General features: G+C 40.8%; 1 protein-coding gene across 3 annotated transcripts in view; it reads left to right on the forward strand.

Moving 5' to 3' along the window:
• The window catches only part of FIG4 (FIG4 phosphoinositide 5-phosphatase), a 169,327-nt gene that overhangs the window by 845 nt on the left and 145,653 nt on the right, over positions 1–22,829 (forward strand). The window lies entirely within an intron of this gene.

Raw genomic sequence — 22,829 nt, forward strand, 5'->3', positions numbered from 1 at the left:
CTGCTGCTAAGTGGCTTCAGTCGTGTCCGACTCTGTGCGACCCCATAGACGGCAGCCCACCAGGCTCCCCCGTCCCTGGATTCTCCAGGCAAGAACACTGGAGTGGGTTGCCATTTCCTTCTCCAGTGCATGAAAGTGAAAAGTGAAAGTGAAGTCACTCAGTCGTGTCCGACTCCTAGCGACCCCATGGACTGCAGCCCACCAGGTCCCTCCCTTCATGGGGTTTTCCAGGCAAGAGTACTGGAGTGGGTTGCCATTGCCTTCTCCCACATACTATGTTTAAAACACATCAATTTCAGCCCATTAAGCCGAGCATGCCTGAGGACTGGCTGATATGTGAATGTTCTTTCTAAAGCAAAATTCATATTATAGGGCTTTTCTGCTCAGACTTAAGTGGCTCCCATTCTGAGGAGAGGAAACTCGGCATCCCTTAAGTTGCCATTTAGTTACTGGCAACTAAGTAGATCCAAGGAATTTTAAAAAATGGTCAGTCAGTTCAGTTGCTCAGTCGTGTCCAACTCTGTGCGACCCCATGAATTGCAGCATGCCAGGCCTCCCTGTCCATCACCAACTCCCGGAGTTCACTTAAACTCACGTCCATCGAGTCGGTGATGCCATTCAGCCATCTCATCCTCTGTCGTCCCCTTCTCCTCCTGCCCCCAATCCCTCCCAGCATCAGAAACTTTTCCAATGAGTCAACTCTTCCCATGAGATGGCCAAAGTACTGGAGTTTCAGCTTTAGCTTCATTCCTTCCAAAGAAATCCCAGGGCTGATCTCCTTCAGAATAGACTGGTTGGATCTCCGTGCAGTCCAAGGGACTCTCAAGAGTCTTCTCCAACACCGCAGTTCAAAAGCACCAATTCTTCGGTGCTCAGCTTTCTTCACAGTCCAACTCTCACATCCATACATGACCACTGGAAGAACCATAGCCTTGACTAGACGGACCTTTGTTGGCAAAGTAATGTCTCTGCTTTTGAATATGCTATCTAGGTTGGTCATAACTTTCTTTCCAAGAAGTAAGCGTCTTTTAATTTCATGGCTGCAGTCACCATCTGTAGTGATTTTGGAGCCCAAAAAAATAAAGTCTGACACTGTTTCCACTGTTTCCCAATCTATTTCCCATGAAGTGATGGGACCAGATGCCATGATCTTTGTTTTCTGAATGTTGAGCTTTAAGCCAACTTTTTCACTCTCCTCTTTCACTTTCATCAAGAGGCTTTTTAGTTTCTCTTCACTTTCTGCCATAAGGGTGGTGTCATCTGCATATCTGAGGTTATTGATATTTCTCCCAGCAATCTTGATTCCAGCTTGTGCTTCCTCCAGCCCAGCATTTCTCATGATATACTCTGCATAGAAGTTAAATAAGCAGGGTGACAATATACAGCCTTGACGTACTCCTTTTCCTATTTGGAACCAATCTGTTGTTCCATGTCCAGTTCTAACTGTGGCTTCCTGACCTGCATATAGGTTTCTCAAGAGGCAGGTCAGGTGGTCTGGTATTCCCATCTCTTTCAGAATTTTCCACAGTTTATTGTGATCCACACAGTCAAAGGCTTTGGCATAGTCAATAAAGCAGAAATATATGTTTTTCTGGAACTCTCTTGCTTTTTCCATGATCCAGCGGATGTTGGCAATTTGATCTCTGGTAATGGTAGCAGGTTGTATTAATGAGAATAATAGCTAATACTCTTGGAAGAGTTATATAGTCCAGGCACTGGTCAAAACACTCTACATAGTTCATTATTTAATCCTCATAAAACTTCTGAGACAAATATTGTTGCTATTACTATTATTATTTGGTGAAGGAAAAAATGAGGCAAAGAAAGGTTAGGACATTGAATGGTGTGGGCTGGTAACTGGCACCAGGCACAGAGAGTGTGTAACTGGATGGCAACAAATTGCGTATATAAATTGAGAGTAAATGACTAGAGATTTTCACAGCAATTTGACAGAGTAATTGTATTTCAGATGAATCAGATAAACATAGGGCTTATGGATAATGTCTTTGGTTTTTTGTTTTCCGCTTTATCATGGAAATTTCAAGAAAATACAAAGTAAAATAATAAACAGAATAATAAACTCCCATCTAGCCATCACCCAGCTCCAAAATTACCAACATTCTGTCATCCTCTATTACCTATAACTTGTTCCACTTCCACCCACCACATATTATTTTATATGGTTCTTTTTCTTTAAAATTTACATAAATTGAACGTGCAAATCTAAGCTACAGAATTTGGACAGAAGCATACATGTGTAACCACACCCCTGTGTTGTCACAGAAAATTCCCTTGCGTCCATATCTGTCACCTGTCCCTTCCTTTCTGGCAATTAATATTCTGTTTTTTAAATGTTAGATTAGATATGCCCGTTAAAGAATTCTGTATGAATAGAATTGTACACACTGTCTTGAGTCTAGTGTCTTTTGATTGGCGTCATGTCTTTGATGTTCATCCATGCTGTGTGTAACAGTAGTTTCTCCTTATTGAGTACTCGTCCATTGGATACATATTCCACAGCTTTGTTTATCCCTTAACAATATTGGCTTAGAATGTTACCACGTTTAGACTGTTGTCTCTTACTTACGTGTCTCAGAAGTGTAGGCCAGGGAAGCAGTATGAACCAGGGGAAGGGCTGTCCTCCGTCTCAGGTCACATGCAGACAGGAGATAGAAAGCAGGGTAGCCGACGCATTAGTACGTTTAAGGTGGTTGGAGTGGAGGTCACTAACTTATTGGGGGGCTTACCTCTAAGTGGCTATTTTAAAAGGTGCTCTGGGAAAAGCAAACCAGGAATTTATGGTAGGACTCCTCAGCTCACTGGTTTATCTAAATGTCCACACTGTTGGTATGAGCAGGGAAGAATACTGAAAAATGCCTAGGAACAACTCAAAATAGTGTTTTTCTCATCACACTCAAGTACAGTGGATCTCACTACTTCTTTTTTGAAATTCACTTTAATTTTTATGTTTTACTGCAGTAAAGTTGATTTAATATGTTGTGTTTATTATAGGTGTACAGAATCTTTTTTAGTTCAACATACAGATTCTTTACTCAAATAGGTAGCAACAGGGTGTTGAGTAGAACTCCCTTGCTATACAGTGGGTCCTTGTTGATTACCTGTTTTATATGTATGATGGTGGATTTGTTAATCCCAACCTCCCCATTGATACCTTCCCTCACCTTTCCCTTCTGGTAACCATAATTTTGTATTCTAATTTGGAGACTCTGTTTCTCTTTTGTCTGTTGGTTCATGGGCGTCAATGTTCAGATCCCACCAATATGTGATATTTGTCTTTTTTTTCTGACTTACATCACTCAGTATGATGACAGCTACTTTCATGCATGTTGCTGCAATAGGAATTGGCTCATTCTTTCTTCTTCATGACTGAGTAATACGCCACTGTGGACACGTACCACTCTTTCTTAATGCATTCGTCTGTCCTTGGACATGTCTCTTGCTTCAAGGTCTTGGCTATTGGAAGTAGTCCTGTAGGGTACATTTGGGTGCAAGTTTTTTGTTTGTTTGTTTTAAGAATTCTGGTTGTCTATGAATATCCTGTTAGGAGTGGGACTGATGAAATATATGGTATCTCTGTTTTTACAGTTTCATAGTTCTGTATTGTACCGTTATCATTCATATACTCCTGGAGAATCCCATGGACAGAGGAGCCTGGCGGGCTACAGTCCATAGGGTCACAAAGAGTCAGGCACAACTGAGTGACTAACACTTACTTAGCATTGTAAGAGGATCCCATTTTCTCCACCCCTACTCTAGCGTTTATTGTTTGTAGACATTTTGATGATGGCCATTCTGAACACCAGAAGGTGATCCCTTCTGATTTGCATGTCTCTAATAATTTGTGACTTTGTACATCATTTCATGTGATTTTTAAAAAAATAGTGTCAGTAGTACTTGCCTTTTCATATTGTCTTGATGACACTTTGCCCTTTGTAAAGATTTCTTTTAGAATACTTACAGAAAATTTTGAGGACGGTATCTTGCAGCCCAGCGGTCCTTTTGAATATTGTCCCCTGAGCAAGTTTTCAAGTTGTTTTTGCGTCAAACGGCCACAAGGCGGCAGCATTTCTTCGAAGCCCAACTCTGCCTCCTTTAGCAAACAGACCCTCAGTGGAAGTCGTGGTTTAAGATTGTATATTGGACTGGATTGTGCCAGAAACAACACCCCAAAGTTCGGATCTTGTTGCTTCCTATTTTTCCCTAGTGTTATGTATAGTTTTTCTTTGAGTAACAGTGATATACGGTGTTCTGTGTGTATAGAATCTTTTACATTTGCACATATACATATATCACTTGATCTTCAAATTCTTATGTCATAGAGATTATTACAGAATGTTGAGTAGACTTCTCTTGGTATACTCAAGTCCTTGTTGATTATGTATTTTGTATGTAATAGTTTTTATTCGTTAATCCCAATTTCCTCATTTATTCCTTCCCAACATCTTTCCTCTTATGTAATGATAATTTTATTTTTGACTGTTGTGAGTCTGTCTGTCTTTGGTCAGTTGGTTTCTTGGTATTAATTTTTACATTTTACCTGTAAGTGATATATGATATCTGTTTTTTCTGAGTAACATCTCTCAGTATGCTTAGAACTAGGTCCATGTGGGTTCCTGCAATTGGTATTATTTCCTTCTGTTTCGTGGCTGAGTCTTGTTGCATTGTGGACATATACCACTTCTTCTTAATTCATTCATCTCTCGATGGGAACTTTGTTGGCTTCCAGGTCTTTGGCCTTGTAACTGGTGATGCAGTGCAGCTTTGGATGCATGTTCCGTTTTGAATTCTGGTTTTCCCTGGATTTTCTCATAGGCATGGGGCTGTGGATCATATAGGTAGCTCCAGTTTTCCTTTAAAAGCACCACATGCTGTTCTCTAAAGGGAGTGCAGCCAGTTTCATCCCACTTGCGTCTTAGGAGGTTTTCCTTTTCTCCAGGCCCTCTCCACTGTGGATTCCTTGAAGACTTACTGATGACCGCCATTCGGGCTCTGGCATTGTGAGGCCTCACTGTACTTCTGATTTGCATGCCTCTAAGAAGAGGGGAATTTGTGCACCATTTCATGTGTTCTTTTTTTTAACTAAATGGTGATGATAAAATTGACTTGTAGTTGGCTCCCTGAAAGTCAACCAGGTGTTGAATTTTTTTGGATTACTACTTTAGGACATTTATTGACAGAAGGCTATCATTTACAACTCTGCAATTGTTGTGAATATTGCATGCCCAATAAGCATTGATTTTAAACTTGCTATTTTGGAAAACAGCCACAATGCGGCAGGATTTCTTCATGCCCAACTAGTTACCAGAAAGCAGAGCCATAGTGGGCATGGTGTTTCTGGGTGTAAATTAGTGTGGAGCGTGCCAGCACAAACACCCCAGTCTTGTGTCTCATTACTTACTGTGTGTTAAATTAATTTAGTTATTATTAATAACTATTATTTTGGCTACCGTAAGTGCTGCTGTAGCGCACATTTGGGTGCCCGTTTCTTTTAGAAGTCTGGTTCTGTTCCAATATCCTGTTAGGATCGGACTCTCAAATCTATGGTAGCTCTGTGTTTACCTTTTTAAAAAAATTAATTTATTTTAATGGGAGGATAGTTACTTTCCAATACTGTGATGGTTTTTGCCATACACCAACCTTTTAAAGACAGTTGCCTATTGTTCTGTCTCGTGGCTGTTACCATCTATATGCCGCTGGCATTTTCTCCACCCCTACTCTGGTATTCACTGTTTGTGGATATTTTGATGAGGGTAGTTTTGACTGTGATTCCTCATTGTAGTTTTGATTTCCGTGTCTCTAATAATTTGTGACTTTGTGCATCATTTCATGTGCTTTTTAAAAAAATCGTGTGAGTAGTATCTACCTTGTGATATTGTCTTATGAAATACAGCCCTTGTAAAAAAATATATATATATATTTTTAGAATACTTACCCTAGACAGTTTTTGAGGACTCGTACCTTAAGTCCAGTCATCCTTGTGAATGTTAGTCCTCGTAAAGTGAAAGTGTTAGTCACTTAGTTGTGTTCGATTCTTTGTAATCCCATGTAACGTAGCCCTCCAGGCTCCTCTGTCCATGGAATTCTCCAGGCTAGAATATTGGTGTGTGTAGCACTTCCCCTTCTCCATGGGATCTTCCTGACCCAGGTATGGAAACCGGCTCTCCCGCTTTGCAGGCCCATTCCTTTTCAGTTTGAGACACCAGGGAAACCCATTTTCCTGTGTGGGTGTGTTAGTTTCTCAGTTGTGTCCGACTCTTTGTGACCCTTTGACTCAAACCCGCCAGGCTTCACTGTCCGTGGAATTCTCCAGGTAAGAACACTGGATTGTGTAGCATTCCCTTCTCCGTAACAATTTTCAAGTTGCTGTTGCGGAATATGGCCACAAGGCGGCAGCATTTTCCAAACCGCAGCTCGGTTCTCTGGCAAACAGCCTGAGCAGACAAATCATGATTTGGGGTTGGCAATTAGACCGAAGTGTGCCGGAAGCAACACCCCAAAATTTGTGTCTTGTCACTTCTTCTTTTCTAATTCAATGTTTAGGTTTTATTGGGTGTAACAGTGATGTGCAAGGCTGGATGTGTACAAAACTGTTATATTTACACATATACATGTATCTATTGATTTTCAAATTATTTTCCATAGAAGTTATCACAGAATGCTGGGTTGATCTCCCTTGGTATACCTAGGTCCTTGTTGATTATATATTTTATATGTAATTTTTATTTGTTAATCTAAACATCCTTATGTATTTTACATGTAATGGTTTTTATTTGTTAAACCAACTTCCTAGTTTACCCCTTCCCCATATGTTTCTGCTTTCTTAATGATGATTTTATTTTGTGACTCTGTTTCTCTTTGGTCAGTTGTTTTTCTTGGTTAATTTTCAGAATCCATCTTTGAGTGATATCATGTGATATGTCTTTTTTTTTTTTTTTAATTAGCTGAGTATGGTTAGAACTACTTCTTTGTTCAGTTCAGTCACTCGGTCGTGTCCGACTCTTGGAGACCCCATGGACTGCAGCTCGTCAGTCTTCCCTGTCCATCACCAACTCCCGGAGCTTGCTCAAACCCATGTCCATCGAGTCGGTGATGCCATCCAACCATCTCATCCTCTGTCGTCCCCTTCTCCTCCTGCCCCCAATCCCTCCCAGCATCAGGGTCTTTTCCAATGAATCAACTCTTCGCATGAGGTGGCCAAAGTACTGGAGTTTCAGCTTTAGCATCATTCCTTCCAAAGAAATCCCAGGGCTGATCTCCTTCAGAATGCACTGGTTGGATCTCCGTGCAGTCCAAGGGACTCTCAAGAGTCTTCTCCAACACCACAGTTCAAAAGCATCAATTCTTCGGCGCTCAGCCTTCTTCACAGTCCAACTCTCACATCCATACATGACCACAGGAAAAACCATAGCCTTGACTAGACGGACCTTTGTTGGCAAAGTAATGTCTCTGCCCTTGCTCTATAGGAGGTCCTTTTTGATGATACCACTGATATCACTCAGCATATTAGACCTGGGTTCACGTTTGTTGCTGCAGTAGACATTGTCTCATTCTCATTCTCTTTTTTTTTAAGCATTCGAACAGAACATCTAATTTTTATTTTATTTATTTAAATAAAACTTTAGTTTTTTAACCCCCAAAGCATTTTGTATTGGGATATGACTGATTAACAATTTGTGACAGTTTCAGGTGTACAGTGAAGGAACTCAGCCATGCATATTATTTTTCATGACTGAATATTATGCCATCATGGACACATACCCCTTCTTCTTTAGCGTTCATCTGTCCTTGGACGTTTTGGTTGCTTCCAGCTGGTGGCGATCGCAGGCGCTGCTGTGGTGCGCGTTTGGTGCATGTTTCTTACAGAAATCTGGTTGTTTTCAAATGTGCTGTTAGGGTGGGGCTGCGACATCGATGGTAGCTCTGTTTTTACTTTTTAAAGACAGTTCCCTGTTGTTATCTCTGGTGCCTGTTAAGTTTATCTACCACAGGCCCTTTTCTTCACCCCCTTTCTTGCATTTATTGTTTGTGGACATTTTGATGATGGCCATTTGACACTGCAGTGTGATCCCTTATTGTAATTTTTATTTCCATGTCTCTAATAAATGTGATTTTTGTGCATCATTTCATGTGCTTTTTTAAAAAAAAAATAGTGTAAGTAGTTTCTACCTCTTGATATTGCCTTGATGAAATTCAGCCCTTTGTAAGGAACATTTTTTAGAATACTTACCTAGGAGGGTTTTTGAGGACTGATGCCCAGCCATCATTGGGACTGTTAGTCCCTTAAAGTGAAAGTGTTCGTCGCTCAGTTGTGTCTGACTCTTGGTCACCCCGTGGAATGTAGCCCACAAGGATCCTCTGTCCATGGAATTCTCCAGGCAGGAATATTGGAGTGGGTAGCCATTTCCTTCTCCAGGGGATCTGCCTTGACCCGGGTGTGGAACCCAGGCCTCCTGCATTTCAGGCAGATTCTTTACTGTCCCAGTCACCAGGGACACCCAATTTCCTGTGGTGTGTGTTAGTTGCTCAGATGAGTCCGACTCTTTGCAACCCATGGACTGGATTTCTCCAGCTCCTCTGTGCATGAAATTCCCCAGGCAAGAATACTGGAGTGGGTAGCCAGCCATTCTCTTCTCCTTAACAGGTTGTAGTTGGTGTTGTGGGCAACGTCCACAAGGTGGCAGCATTTCCCCAAGCCCAACTCTACTCTGGCAACCAGAGCCTCAGTAGACATCTTGGTTTGGGGTTGGAATGGCAGCCCACTCCAGTACTCTTGCCTGGAAAATCCCATGGACGGAGGAGCCTGGTGGGCTGCAGTCCATGGGGTCGCTAAGAGTCGGACACGACTGAGCGACTTCACTTTCTCTTTTCACTTTCATGCATTGGAGAAGGAAATGGCAACCCACTCCAGTGTTCTTGCCTGGAGAATCCCAGGGACGGGGAAGCCTGGTGGGCTGCCGTCTATGGGGTCACACAGAGTCGGACACGACTGAAGTGACTTAGCACAGCATAGCATACCAAAAGCAACACCCCAAAACTTGTGTCTTGTCGCATCTTTTTAAAAAAATTCAGTGTTTAGTGTTTTGGGGTGTGACAATGTTGTATAATGTCAGATGTGTACAGAAACTTTTATATTTACATATATATATAACTATTGATCTTCAAGTTATTTTCCATAGAGGTTATTACAGAATGTTGAGTTGACCTCCCTTCGTATACCAGGTTGATTACATATTTTAAATGTAATAGTTTCTATGTTAATACAAACTCCCTTATGTATATATAATTTCCTTCCTCATTTTATATATAATGATTTCTATGTGTTTCTCTAATTTACTCCTTTCCCACATTGTTCTCCTTTCTTAGTGATAATTTTATTTTCTACTTGGTAACTGTTTCTCTTGGTCAGTTGTTTTCTTGGTTATATCTTAGATTCTATGTGTAAGAGAGATCATGTGATATGTATTTTTGTTTTTTTTTTTTTAGTTAACTGTGCCCATGTAGGATGCTGCACCTGGTTTGTTGTTTTTAATCCTATTTAGTGGGTGAGTCATGTACCCTTGTGGACCTGGACAGCTGTATCCTGGTGCATTCATTCTCGATGGACGCTTTGCCCTCCAGGTCTTTGCTGCTGTAACTGGTGATGCAGAGCAGCTTTGGATGGATGTTCCTTTTTCAAATTCTGGTTTTCTTCAGATATTCCCTTAGGCGTGGGACTGCTGGATTACAGGTTGCTCTTATTTTCCTTTCTTATTTCCTGCATAACTGTTCTTACCAGTTTGATCTCACCATTACCCTAGGAGGCTGTGCTTTTCTCCAGGCCCTTTCCACCAGCATTCTTCAAATATTTATTGATGATGGCCATTTAGACTTGGTGAGATCAGCCCTTGTTGTAGATTAGATTTGCATAGCTCTAAGAACTGGTAATTTTGTGCACCATTTCATATGCTCTTTTTTTTTTATAACATTGGTAATGAAATTGTCTTGTAAAATTGGCTCCTTGAAGGTGGACCATGTATTGGGTTTTTTTGGATTACCTTCTTTAGGACGTCTAGTGACAGCATGCGTCATTTACAGCTGTGCAGTCCTTGTGACTGGTGTGCCCAGAGCATTGATTTAAATTTGCTGTTTGGGAAAATGGCCTCAAGGAAGCAGGATTTCTTCGTGCCCAACTCTAGTAACTAGAGAAAGCAGAACCTAGAGGAAGTGGTGTTCCTGGGTGTTAATTTGTAGGGAATGTGCCAGCAGAAACAACCATAAGCTTGTGTCTCAATGCTTGTTTTTTTTTTTCATATATTTAATTTTTAGTTTGTAATTTAGTAAGTTGTTTTGTAAAGTGTTTTTTTGTAGGTGTAGAGAATTCTTTTCAGTTCTGTATGTATCTACTCATCTTTGAGTTCTTTTCTTCTGTAGGTTATTACAGGGTGTTGTCTTGACCTCTCTTGCTCAGCAGCAGGTCCTTGTTGATTACCTATTTTATATATATTATTGTGGATTTGTTAACCCCAACCTCCTAATCAATACCTTCACCCACCATTCCCTCTGGTAACTCTAATTTTGTTTTCTAATTTTTTTTTTTTTAGCCCAGAAAACAATATTTAATGTCTTTTTTTTTTTTTTTTTTTACTTTACAATATTGTATTGGTTTTGCTGTACATCAACATGAATCCGCCACGGGTGTACACATGTTCTCCATCCTGAACCCCTTCCCATCTCCCTACCCATACCATCCCTCTGGGTCATCCCAGTGCACCAGCCCTGAGCATCCTGTATCCTGCATGGAACCTGGACTGGTGATACGTTTCACATATGATATTATACATGTTTCAATGCCATTCTCCCAAATCATCTGCCCCCCCCTCCCCCCACAACAGAGTCCAAAAGACTGTTCTATACATCTGTGTCTCTTTTGCTGTCTCTCATACAGGGTTATTGTTACCATCTTTCTAAATTCCATATATATGTGTTAGTATACTGTATTGGTGTTTTTCTTTCTGGCTTACTTCACTCTGTATAATCAGCTCCAGTTTCATCCACCTCATTAGAACTGATTCAAATGTATTCTTTTTAATGGCTGAGTAATACTCCATTGTGTATATTACCACAGCTTTCTTATCCATTCATCTGCTGATGGACATCTAGGTTGCTTCCATGTCCTGGCTATTATAAACAGTGCTGTGATGAACATTGGGGTACACACCTTATCTTTGACAAAGGAGAAAATGGAGAAAAGACAATCTCTTTAAAAAGTGGTGCTGGGAAAACTGGTCAACCACTTGTAAAAGAATGAAATTAGAACACTTTCTAACACCATACACAAAAATAAACTCAAAATGGATTAAAGATCTAAACATAAGACCAGAAACTATAAAACTCCTAGAGGAGAACATAGGCAAAACACTCTCCTGCATAAATCACAGCAGGATCCTCTATCACCCACCTCCCAGAATATTGGAAATAAAAGCAAAAATAAACAAATGGGACCTAATTAAACTTAAAAGCTTCTGCATAACAAAGGAAACTATAAGCAAGGTGAAAAGACAGCCTTCAGAATGGGAGAAAATAATAGCAAATGAAGCAACTGACAAAGAATTAATCTCAAAAATATACAAGCAACTCCTGCAGCTCAATTCCAGAAAAATAAATGACCCAATCAAAAAATGGGCCAAAGAACTAAACAGACATTTCTCCAGAGAAGACATACAGATGGCTAACAAACACATGAAAAGATGCTCAACATCACTCATTATCAGAGAAATGCAAATCAAACCCATAATGAGGTACCATTTCATGCCAGTCAGAATGGCTACTATTCAAAAGTTTACAAGCAATAAATGCTGGAGAGGGTGTGGAGAAAAGGGAACCCTCTTACACTGTTGGTGGGAATGCAAACTAGTACAGCCACTATGGAGAACAGTGTGGAAATTCCTTAAAAAACTGGGAATAGAACTTCCATACGACTCAGCAATCCCACTGCTGGGCATACACACCGAGGAAACCAGAATTGAAGGAGACACATGTACCGCAAAGTTCATTGTTTTCTAATTTTGTGAATCTGTTCTCTTTTTTCAGTTAGTTTATGGGCATGAATTTTCAGACTCTACTGTGAAATGATATTTGTCTCTTTTTTTCTGACCAATGTCATTCAGTATAATTACAATGAGCTCCATGAATTTTGCTGTAGATGGCTCTGTCTCATTTTCTTCTGGACGGCATAATACACCATTGTGGAGAGGTACCACTTCTTCTTTACGCATTCATCTGTCTTTGGGCATTTTAGTTGCTTCCAGGTCTTGGCCATTTGCCATGATGCTGTAGTTCAATTGTGGGTGCAAGGTTCTTTTAAGAATTCTGGTTGTCTTTGACTATCCTGTTAGCAGTGGGACTGCTGGAATATATGGTAGCTCTGCTTTTACAGTTTCATCCGTTACCATTTACATACCACTAGAAACATAAGAAGGTTCCTTTTCTCCATCCCCAGTCTAGCATGTATTGTTTGCAGACATTTTGATGGTGGTCATTCTCACCGCCTGGAGGTGATCCCTCATTATGATCTTGATTTGCATGTCTCCAATAATTGGTGATTTTGTGCATCATTTCATGTGCTTTTTTTTTTTTTTTTTTTTTTTACAAAATAGTGTCAGTAGTCTCTGCCTTTTCATATTGTCTTGATGACACTCTGCCCTTTGTAAAGATTTCCTTTAGAATACTTACTCACTGAAAACTTTTGAGGACAGGTGTCTTGCAGCCCAGCTGCCCTTTTGAATATTAAGTCCCCTAAGCAACAGTTTGCAAGTTGTTTTTGTGGAAACAGCACAGGAAAGCAGCATGTCTTCAGAGCCAACCCTGCCCACTCTTGCACACAAAGGTTCAGTAAAAGCTGTGTTTTGGGGTTGCACGTCAGACTGGGCTGTGCCAGAAGCAACACCCCAAAGCTTGAGTGTTGTCACTCCTTTTTTTTTTTTTTTAGTTTACTGTGTAATTCTGCTTTAATAAACAGTGATTTACAGTGTTCTGTGTGTTGTATGTGTACAGAATCTTTTACATTTGCACATATACATATGTCTGAAGGTGAAAGTCACTCAGTTGTGTCCAGCTCTTTGTGACCCCATGGACTCTACAGTCCATGGAATTCTCCAGACCAGAGTACTGGAGTGGGCAGCCTTCCACTTCTCCAGGGGATCTTCCCAACCCAGGGATCGAACCCAGGTCTCTTGCATTGCAGGCGGATTCTTTACCAGCTGAGCCACCAGGGAAGCCCTATTGATCTTCGAATTCTTATCTCATAGAGATTATTACAGAATGTTTATTAGACTTCTCTTGGTATACTGAAGTCCTTGTTGATTATGTATTTTGTATGTAATAGTTTCCGTTGTTAATTCCAATTTCCTCATTTATTCCTACCCACATCTTTCCCCTTGGTTAATGATGATTTTATTTTTGACTGTTGTGAGTCTCTCTGTCTTTGGTCAGTTGGTTTCTTGGTATTAATTTTTAGATTTCACCTATAAGTGATATCATATGATATCCATGCATTTTTTTCTGAGTAACATATTTCTGTATGCTTAGAACTAGGTTCATGTGGGTTGCTTCTTCGGTATTATCTCATTCTGTTTCATGGCTGAGTCTCATTCCATTGTGGATGTGTACTGCTTCTTCTTTAATGCATTCATCTCTTGATGGAAACTTTATTGGCTTCCAAGTCTTTGCTCTTGTAACTGGTGGTAAAGTGCAGCTTTGGAGGCATGTTTCTCTTTGAATTCTGGTTTTCCCTGGATATTCTCATAGGCATGGGACTGTAGATCATAGGTAGCTCCAGTTTGCCTTTAAAGGCACCTGCATACTGTTCTCTAAAGAGAGTGCACCCATGTCATCCCACCTGCATCTTAGGAAGTTTTCCTTTTTTCCAGGTCCTCTCCACCACGGATTCTTTGAAGACTTATTGATGATGGCCATTCAGACTTTGGTGATGTGAGCCCTTGTTGTAGTTTTGATTTGCATGTCTCTAAGAACTGGTGAATTTGTGCACCATTTCATGTGCTCTTTTCTATTTCTTATCAGTGGAAATAAATTGACTTATTGAAGTTGATTCCTTGACAGTCGACCAGGAGTTAAAATTTTTTTTTTTTTTTATTACCTACTTCAGGACATTTAGTGATAGAAGGTATCATTTACAGCCCTGTAGTCCTTGTGAATATTGCGTGCCCATAGGTTATTGATTTTGAAGTTGTTGTTTTGGAAAACGGCTACAAGGAGGCAGGATTTCTTCATGCCCAACTCTTCAGTTCAGTTCAGTTCATTTACTCAGTCATGTTGGACTCTTTGAGACCCCATGGACTGCAGCACTCCAGGCTTCCCTGTCCATCGCCAACTCCCAGAGCTTGCTCAAATTCATGTTCATCGAGTCGATGATGCCATCCAACTGTCTCATCCTTTGTCATCGCCTTCTTTTCCTGCCTTCAATCTTTCCCAGAATCAGAGTCTTTTCCAAAGAGTCAGTTCTTTGCATCAGGTGGCCAAAGTATTGGAGCTACAGCATCAGTTCTTTCAATGAATATTCAGGACTGATGTCATTTAGGATTGACTGTTTGATCTCCTTGCTGTCCAAAGGACTCTCAAGAGTCTTTTCCAACACCACAGTTTAAAAGCATCAGTTCTTTGGCCAACTCTAGTTACTACAGAAAGCAGAGCTTTAGTGGTAGTGGTGTTCCTGGGGTGTAAATTAGAGTGGAAGGTGCCAGCACAAACACCCCTAAGTTCATGTCTCATTTAATTACTGTTTTTTTATTAGTTTAGTTTTTATTTTTTAAAGGAGAAATTTGTTTTAAAATGTTGAGTTGGTTGTGTGTACAGAATATTTTTCTGTTTTATATATATATGTATATATATATATATAAATATAAATGTTCGGGTTCTTTTTTCATATAGATTCCTACGGAATATTGTATAGACCTCCCTTGCTCAGCTGAGGTCGTCACTGACTGCCTATTTTATATGCATTACTATGGATTGGTTAGTCCCACCTGCTAATTCCTCCTCTCACATTTCCCTTCTGATGACAACGATTTTGTTTTCTAGTTTTGTGAATCTGTTTTTCTTTTTCAGGTGGTTCATGGGCATCAATTTTCAGACCCCACAGATAAGTGATATTTGTTGTTGTTTTTGACTGACATCACTCAGTATCATTACACTTAAGTCAATGTATGTTGCTATAGGAGACACTGTCTTGTTCTTTATCTTTTTTTAAGCATTCAAACTGAACATCTAATTTTATTTTTTATTTTCTTTATTTTGTTAACATTTTAATTTGTATTTTTAACCCCAAAATCATTTTGTATTGGGGTATAGCCGATTAACAATTTGTGATAGTTTCAGGTGTGCAGCGAAGGGACTTAGCCATACATATACATGTATCTGTTCCTTCTTTTTCATGACTGAGTAGTGTGCCATCGGGGACATGTCCGCTGCCTTCTTTAGCATTCTTCTGTCCTTGGACGTTTTAGTTGTTCCAAGCAGGTGACTATTGTAAGTGCACGTCTGGGTGCATGTTTCAAAATCGGGTTGTTTTCAAATCTCCTATTAGGATTGGACTCTGAAGTCAGTGGTAGCTCTGTTTTTACGTTTTAAAGTCAGTTCCCTATTGTTATATCTGTGGCTGTTTATATATCACAGGCATTTGAGAGGGTCCTCTTTTCTCCACCTGAAGTGAAAGTGTTAGTTGCTCAGTTGTCTGACTCTTTGCCATCCCATGGTCTATGGCCCGACAGGCTCCCCTGTCCATGGAATTCTCCAGGTGAGAATCTTGGAGTGGGTAACAATTCCCTTCTCCATGGGATCTTCCTGATCCTGGTGTGGAACCCAAGTCTCCCACATTGCAGACAGATTCTTGACTGTGTGAGCCACCAAGGAAGCCCAGTTTCCTGTGTGTATGTGTTCGTTGCTGTCGTGTCCGACAACACATGGACTGTAGCCCACCAGGCTCATCTGTGCATGAAGTTCTCCAGGGAAGAATACTGGTCTGTGTAGCCATTCCCTCCTCTTTAAGTTTAAAAATTTTCAAGTTGCTGTTGCAGGATATGACCACACGGCGGCAGCATTTTCCCGGCAACCAGAGCCTCAGTGGACGTGGTGGTTTGAAGTTGGAAAATAGAATGAAGTGTGCCAGAAGCAGCACCCCAAAACTTGTGTCTTGTGACTTCTTTTTTTAATATAATGTTTGTTTTTTGGGACATAACAATGATGCACAATGTCGGATGTGTGCAGAAAATTTTATATTTACTCATATACCTATTGATCTTCAAATTATTTTCCATAGAGGTTATTACAGAATGTTGAGTTGACCTTCCTTGGTATACCTAGGTCCTTGTTGATTATATATTTTATATATATAATCTATATATATATAGAAACTATATAATAGTTTCTATTTGTTAATCCAAACTTCCTTATGTATTTTGTATGTAATGATTTCTATTTGTTCCTACAGCTTCCTAATTTACCCCTTACCCACATCTTTCCCCTTTTGTAATGGTAATTTTATTTTCTATTTTGTGACTGTTTCTCTTTCGTCAGTCGTTTTCTTGGTTACTTTTCAGAATCCACCTGTAACTGATAACATGTAATATGGCTTTTTTTTTTTTTTAATATTTCCCATCTGAGTATGGATAGAACTAATTCCATGTGGGTTGCTGTAATTGTTGTTTTTTCGTTGTGTTTAATGGGTGAGTCATGCAGCGTGGAGGACCTGTACAACTGTCTCTCTGCGTTCATTCTCAGTGGACACTTGTTTGCTTCCAGGCCTTTGCTGTTATCACTGGTGATGCAGTGCAGCTTAGGACGCATGTTCCTTTTCCGAATCTTCTTCGGATATCCCCTTAGGCGTGGGACTTCGGGATCACGGGTTTCTCATGTTTTCCTTTAAGGCACCTGCATACAGTTCTGTGTCAGGACTTTTACCAGTGTCGTCTCACCATCGCCGTATAGGCCCTACTTTTGCCCAGGCCCTCTCCACCAGTATTCTTTGAAGACTTATTGATGATGCCCATTCAGATTGCAATGAGCTGAGCCCTCATTGCAGTTTGGATTTGCATGGTTCTTGAAAACTGGCAAATTTGTGCACCATTTCATGTGCTCTTTTTTTTTTTTAATTTAAACGATGATAATAAAATTGGCTTGTTGAAATTGGCTCCTTTAAAGTGGGCCGTGTATTGAGTTTTCTTTTTGATTACCTTCTTCAGGACATTTAGTGACAGCGGGTGTCAGTTTACAGCCACGCAGTCCTCGTGAATGCTGTATGCCCATAGAAGCATTGACTTTTAAAGATTCCCCCTGGGGAAATGGACACAAGAAGGCATGATTTCTTCATGCCCCAGTCTAGTTACAATAGAAAGCACAGCCTGGTGAAAGTGGTGTTCTTGGATGTAGATTAGTGTGGAATGTGCCAGCAGGAACACCCATAAATTGTGTCTCAATACTTGTTGTTTTTTTAAATTAATGTAATTTTTTAATTTAGTGAGTTGTTTCAAAAAGTGTTTTTGGTAGGTGTAGACAATCTTTTTCAGTTCTATATGTACCTATTCATCTTTGTGTTATTTTCTCATTTAGATTATTACAGAGTGTAGAATAGACCTCTCTTGCCCTACAGCAGGTAGTTTTGGATTTTTTATTTTATATGTAATATTTTATGTATTATTTTATTCTATTTTATATGTATTATTGTGGATTTGCTAATCTCAACCTGCTAATTGGTACCTTCCCCCACCTTTTCCTCTGGTAGCTCTAATTTTGTTCTGTTGTCAGTTGGTTTACGGGCATGGATTTTCAGATTCCACCAAGAGGTGATATTTGTCTTTCTTTTCCCCAGTTGATGTCACTGAGTATGATTACAGCAAGCTCATGTATCTTGCTGCCGTTGGCATGTGTCGCTTTTTCTTGATGAGATATCTGCTGCCGTGGGCATGTGCTGCCACTTCTTTATTCAGTGGCCGGTCCCTGGATATTTAGTTGTTCCAGGTCTTGGCTGTTTGCTGTGATGCTGTAGTGCCCATTGGGGTGCCAGATCCTTTTAGAGTTCTGGTTGTCTTCAAATATCTTGTTAGGAGTGCTGCTTTGCTGCTGCTAAGTCGCTTCCGTCGTGTCTGACTCTGTACTACCCCAGAGACCGCAGCCCACCAGGCTCCCCCGTCCCTAGGATTCTCCAGGCAAGAACACTGGAGTGGGTTGCCATTTCCTTCTCCAATGCATGAAAGTGAAAAGTGAAAGTGAAGTTGCTCAGTTGTGTCCGACTCTGTGCGACCCCATAGACGGCAGCCCACCAACTCCGCCATCCCTGGGATTCTCCAGGCAAGAACACTGGAGTGGGGTGCCATTGCCTTCTCTGTGTTAGGAGTGGGACTGGTGAAATACATGGTAGCTCCGCTTTTACAGTTTCATCGTTCTGTATTGTGGCCGTTACCATTTACATACCACTAGCAACATAAGTCGGAGAAGGCAATGGCACCCCACTCCAGTACTCATGCCTGGAGAATCCCATGGGCGGAGGAGCCTGGTAGGCTGCAGTCCATGGGGTCGCTAAGACTCGGACATGACTGAGCGACTTCACTTTCACTTTTCACTTTCATGCATTGGAGAAGGAAATGGCAACCCACTCCAGTGTTCTTGCCTGGAGAATCCCAGGGATGGGGGAGCCTGGTGGGCTGCCGTCTCTGGGGTCACACAGAGTCAGACACGACTGAAGTGACTTAGCAGCATCAGCAGCAACATAAGAGGGTCCCCCTTTCTCCACCAACACTAGCATTTATCGTTTGTGAAATATTTTGTTGATGGCCACTCTGACCACCTGGAGGCGATCCCTCGTTGTAATCTTGATTTGCGTGTCTCCAGTAATTGGTGATTTTGTGCATCATTTCATGTGCTTTTAAAAACTAATGTCAGTAGTATCTGCCTGTTCATATTGTCTAGATGACATTCTGCCCTTGGTAAAGATTTCTTTTAAAATACTTACCTCCTGAAAATTTTTTGAGGACAGATAGCTGGCAGCCCAGCCATCCTTTGGAATATTTGTCCCCTAAGCAACAGTTTTCAAGTTGGTGTGGAAAAACGACCACAAGGTGGGGCATTTCTTCGAAGACCAACTGCATACTCTTGCAAAGAGAGCCTCAGTGGAAGTCGTGGTTTAGGGTTGTATACTGAATGGGAATGTGCCAGAAGCAGTACCTCAAAGCTAGGGTCTTGTCACTAGTTTTTTGTTTTTAAGTCTACTGTATAGTTTTGCTTTGATTTACAGTGATTTATGGTGTTCTGTGTGTTCTATGTGTACAGAATCTCTTACATTTGCACATATACATATATCTATTGAGCTTCAAATTATTCTCTCATCTTCTTACAGAATGTTGCGTCGACTTTCGCTGGTATATTTAAGTTCTTGTTGATTATGTGTTTTATATGTAGTAGTTTCTATTGTTATTCCCAATTGCCTTATTTATCCCTTCCCCACATCTTTCCCCTTGATTAATGATAATTTTATTTTCGACTGTTGGGAGTCTTTGGTCAGTTGGGTTCTCAGTATTAATTTTTATAAGTGATATCATATGATATCTGCCTTTTTTCCTGAGTAACATCTCTCAGTATGCTTAGAACTAGGTCCCTGTGGGTTCCTGCAGTTGCTATTATTTCCTTCTGTTTCATGGCTGAGTCTCGTTCCATTGTGGACATGTACCGCTTCCTCTTTAATGCATTCATCTCTCGATGGAAACTTCGTTGGCTTCCAGGTCTTTGCTCTTGTAACAGGTGCTGAAGTGCAGCTTTGGAGGCATGTTTCTCTTTGAATTCTGGTTCTCCTGGGATATTCTCATAGGCATGGGACTGTGGATCAGAGGTAGCTCTAGTTTTCCTTTAAAGGCACCTGCATCCTGCTCTCTAAAGAGAGTGCCCCCGTGTCATCCCGCCTGCCCCTAGGAGGGTTTCCTTTTCTCCAAGTCCTCTCCACCGTGGATTCTTTGAAGACTTATTGATGATGGCCATTCAGACATTGGTGATGTGAGCCCTCATTGTAGTTTTGAGCTTGCATGTCTCTAAGAACTGGTGAGTTTGTGCATCATTTTATGCGCTCTTTTTTCCCCCTAAACAAAGATAATAAAATGGACTTCTTGTAATTGGCTCTTTGAAAGTCAACGAGGTGTTTTTTTTTTTTTTTTTTTTTTTGCCTACTTCAGAACATTTATTGACAGAAGGTATCATTTACAGCCCTGTAGTCCTTGTGAATATTGCATGTCCATAAGCATTGAGTTATGAAGTTGCTATTTTGGAAAATGGCCACCAAGGCGGCAGGATTTCTTCATGCTTAACTTTAGTTACCACAGAAAGCAGAGCCTTGATGGAAGTGGTGTTCCTGGCCTGTAAATTAGCATGGAAGGTGCCAGCACAGACACCCCTAAGCTTGTGTCTCATGACTTAGTGTGTTAATTTTATTAATCTAATTTTTATTTTCTAATATAGAATGTTTTAAAATGTATTTTTTTTTGGATGTGTCGAGAATATTTTTCAGTTTTATATGTATCTATTTATCTTCAGGTTTTTCTTTTTAATATGGGTTACTACAGAATCTCCCTCTTCAGCAGGTCCTGGTTACTCCCTGTTCTATATGTATTGTTGTGCATTTGTTAATCCCACCTGCTAATTTGTACCCCCATGCTTCCCTTTTGGGAACAATGATTTTGCTTTCAAATTTTGTGAATCTGTTTCTCTTTTCAGGTGGTTCATGGGCATCAGTTTTCAGATTCCACAGATAAGTGACATTTGTCTTTTTTGACTCTCGTCACACAGTATGATTACAACTAGGCCCATGTGTGTTGGTGCCTACAAGTTGGTATTGTCTCATCCTTTTTCATTACTGAGTAATATGCCACCGTGGACATATACCACTTCTTGAGCATTCGCTGTCCTTGGACATTTTGTTTCCTTCTAGCTCTTGGTTCTTGTAAGTGCTGCTGGAGTGCACATTTGGGCGCCAGTTTCTTTTAAAACTCTGGTTGTCTTTGAATATCCTGTTAGGGTGGGACTCTGAAATCGATGGTAGCTCTGTTTTCACCTTCTACAGACGGCTCCCTGTTGTCCTCTTTTCTGGCTGTAGCCGTTTGTATACCGTGGGCGTCTGAGGCAGTATCCTTTCTCCACCCCTACTCTAGCGTGTATTGTGTGTGGACATTCTGATGAAGGCCATTTGACTCCTGCAAAGTGATCCCGCATTGTGATTTTGATTTCCACAGCTCTAATAATTTGTGATTTTGTGCATCATTTCATGTGCTTTTTAAAAAAGTAGTGCGAGAGGTATCTACCTCTTCATATTTTCTTGATGAAATTCAGCCCTTTGTAAAAAAAAATGTTTTGTTTTTAGAATACTTACCCTGGACAGTTCTTGAGGACTGGTGTCTTACAGCCCAGCCATCCTTGTGAATGTGTTAGTTCTCTTAAAGTGAAAGTGTTAGTCTCTTAGTTGTGTTCCGTCCTGTGAGACCCCGTGTAATATAGCCCGCCAGACTCCTCTGATGATGGAATTCTTCAGGCAAGACTATTGGAGTGGGTAGCCATTCCCTTCTCCAGGCGATCTTCCTGACCCAAGTATGGAAACAGGGTGTCCTGCACTGCAGGCCAATTCTTTACCATCTGAGCTACCAGGGAAGTCCAGTTTCCTGTGTGTGTGTGTGTTAGTTGCTAAGCCCTGTTCGACTCTCTCTGACTCATAGACTGGGGCCTGCCAGGCTCCTCTATCCGTGGAATTCTCCAGAAATACTGGAGTGGTTAGCCATTTCCTTAACTGTTTTAACGTTGCTGTTGCTGGAAACGTCCACAAGGTGGCAGCATTTCCCCAGTACCAATGCAAGGTACTCTGGCAACCAGAGCCTCAGTGGACATCCTGGTTTGGGGTTGGAAATTAAACTGGAATGTGTCAGAAACAACACCCCGAAGCTTGTGTCTTGTCACTTCTTTTTTTTGTCAGTTTAATTTATAGTTTTGCTTGCAGAAACATGACATACAGCCTTGTATATGTTGTGTTGTGCTGTGCTTAGTTGCTCAGTCATGTGCAACTCTTTGCAACCCCATGGACTGCAGCCCACTAGGCTTCTCTGTCCATGGGGATTCTCCAGGCAAGTGTGTGTACACAGTGTTTTACGTTTGCAAATATACATATATCTATTGATTTTCAAATTATTTTCTCATAGAGGTTATAACAGAATGCTGATTATACCTCCCTTGTTATTTGTATGTCCTTGTTGATTATGTGTTTTATATGAAATTGTTTCTATTTGTTAACCCCAACTTTCTTGTTTATCCCTTCCCCATGTCTTTCCCCTGTTACGACGATAACTTTATTTTCTAGCCTTGTGAATCTGTTTCTCTTTGGCCCATTGGCTTCTTGGTATTAATTTTTAGATTCCACCTATAAGTGCTCTCAGTCTTTTTCTTCTTAGTTACTAACCCTCTAGCATGGTTAGAGCTAGGTCCATGTGGGTTGCTGTAGTTGGTATTATTTCATTCTGTTTCATGACCGAGTCATGTTCCCGGTGGACGTGTAGCCGCTCCCCTTTATGCATTCATGTGGATGGGCAGTTTGTTTCCAGATCTTAGCTGTTGTAACTGGCAGTGCACTGCATATTTGGTGCATATTTCTTTTTGAATTCTGATTTGGCCTGGATATTCTCTTAGGCATTGACTGCTGGTTCATGGGGAGCTTAGTTTTCCTTTCAGGCACCTGCGTACTGTTCTGTTTAGGGGCTGTTTGCAGTTTCATCCCACCAGCACCTTGGAGGCTT

This window comes from Bubalus bubalis, chromosome 10 (assembly GCF_019923935.1).
Source record: "Bubalus bubalis isolate 160015118507 breed Murrah chromosome 10, NDDB_SH_1, whole genome shotgun sequence".
In the NCBI taxonomy this organism is placed as follows: Eukaryota; Metazoa; Chordata; class Mammalia; order Artiodactyla; family Bovidae; genus Bubalus; species Bubalus bubalis.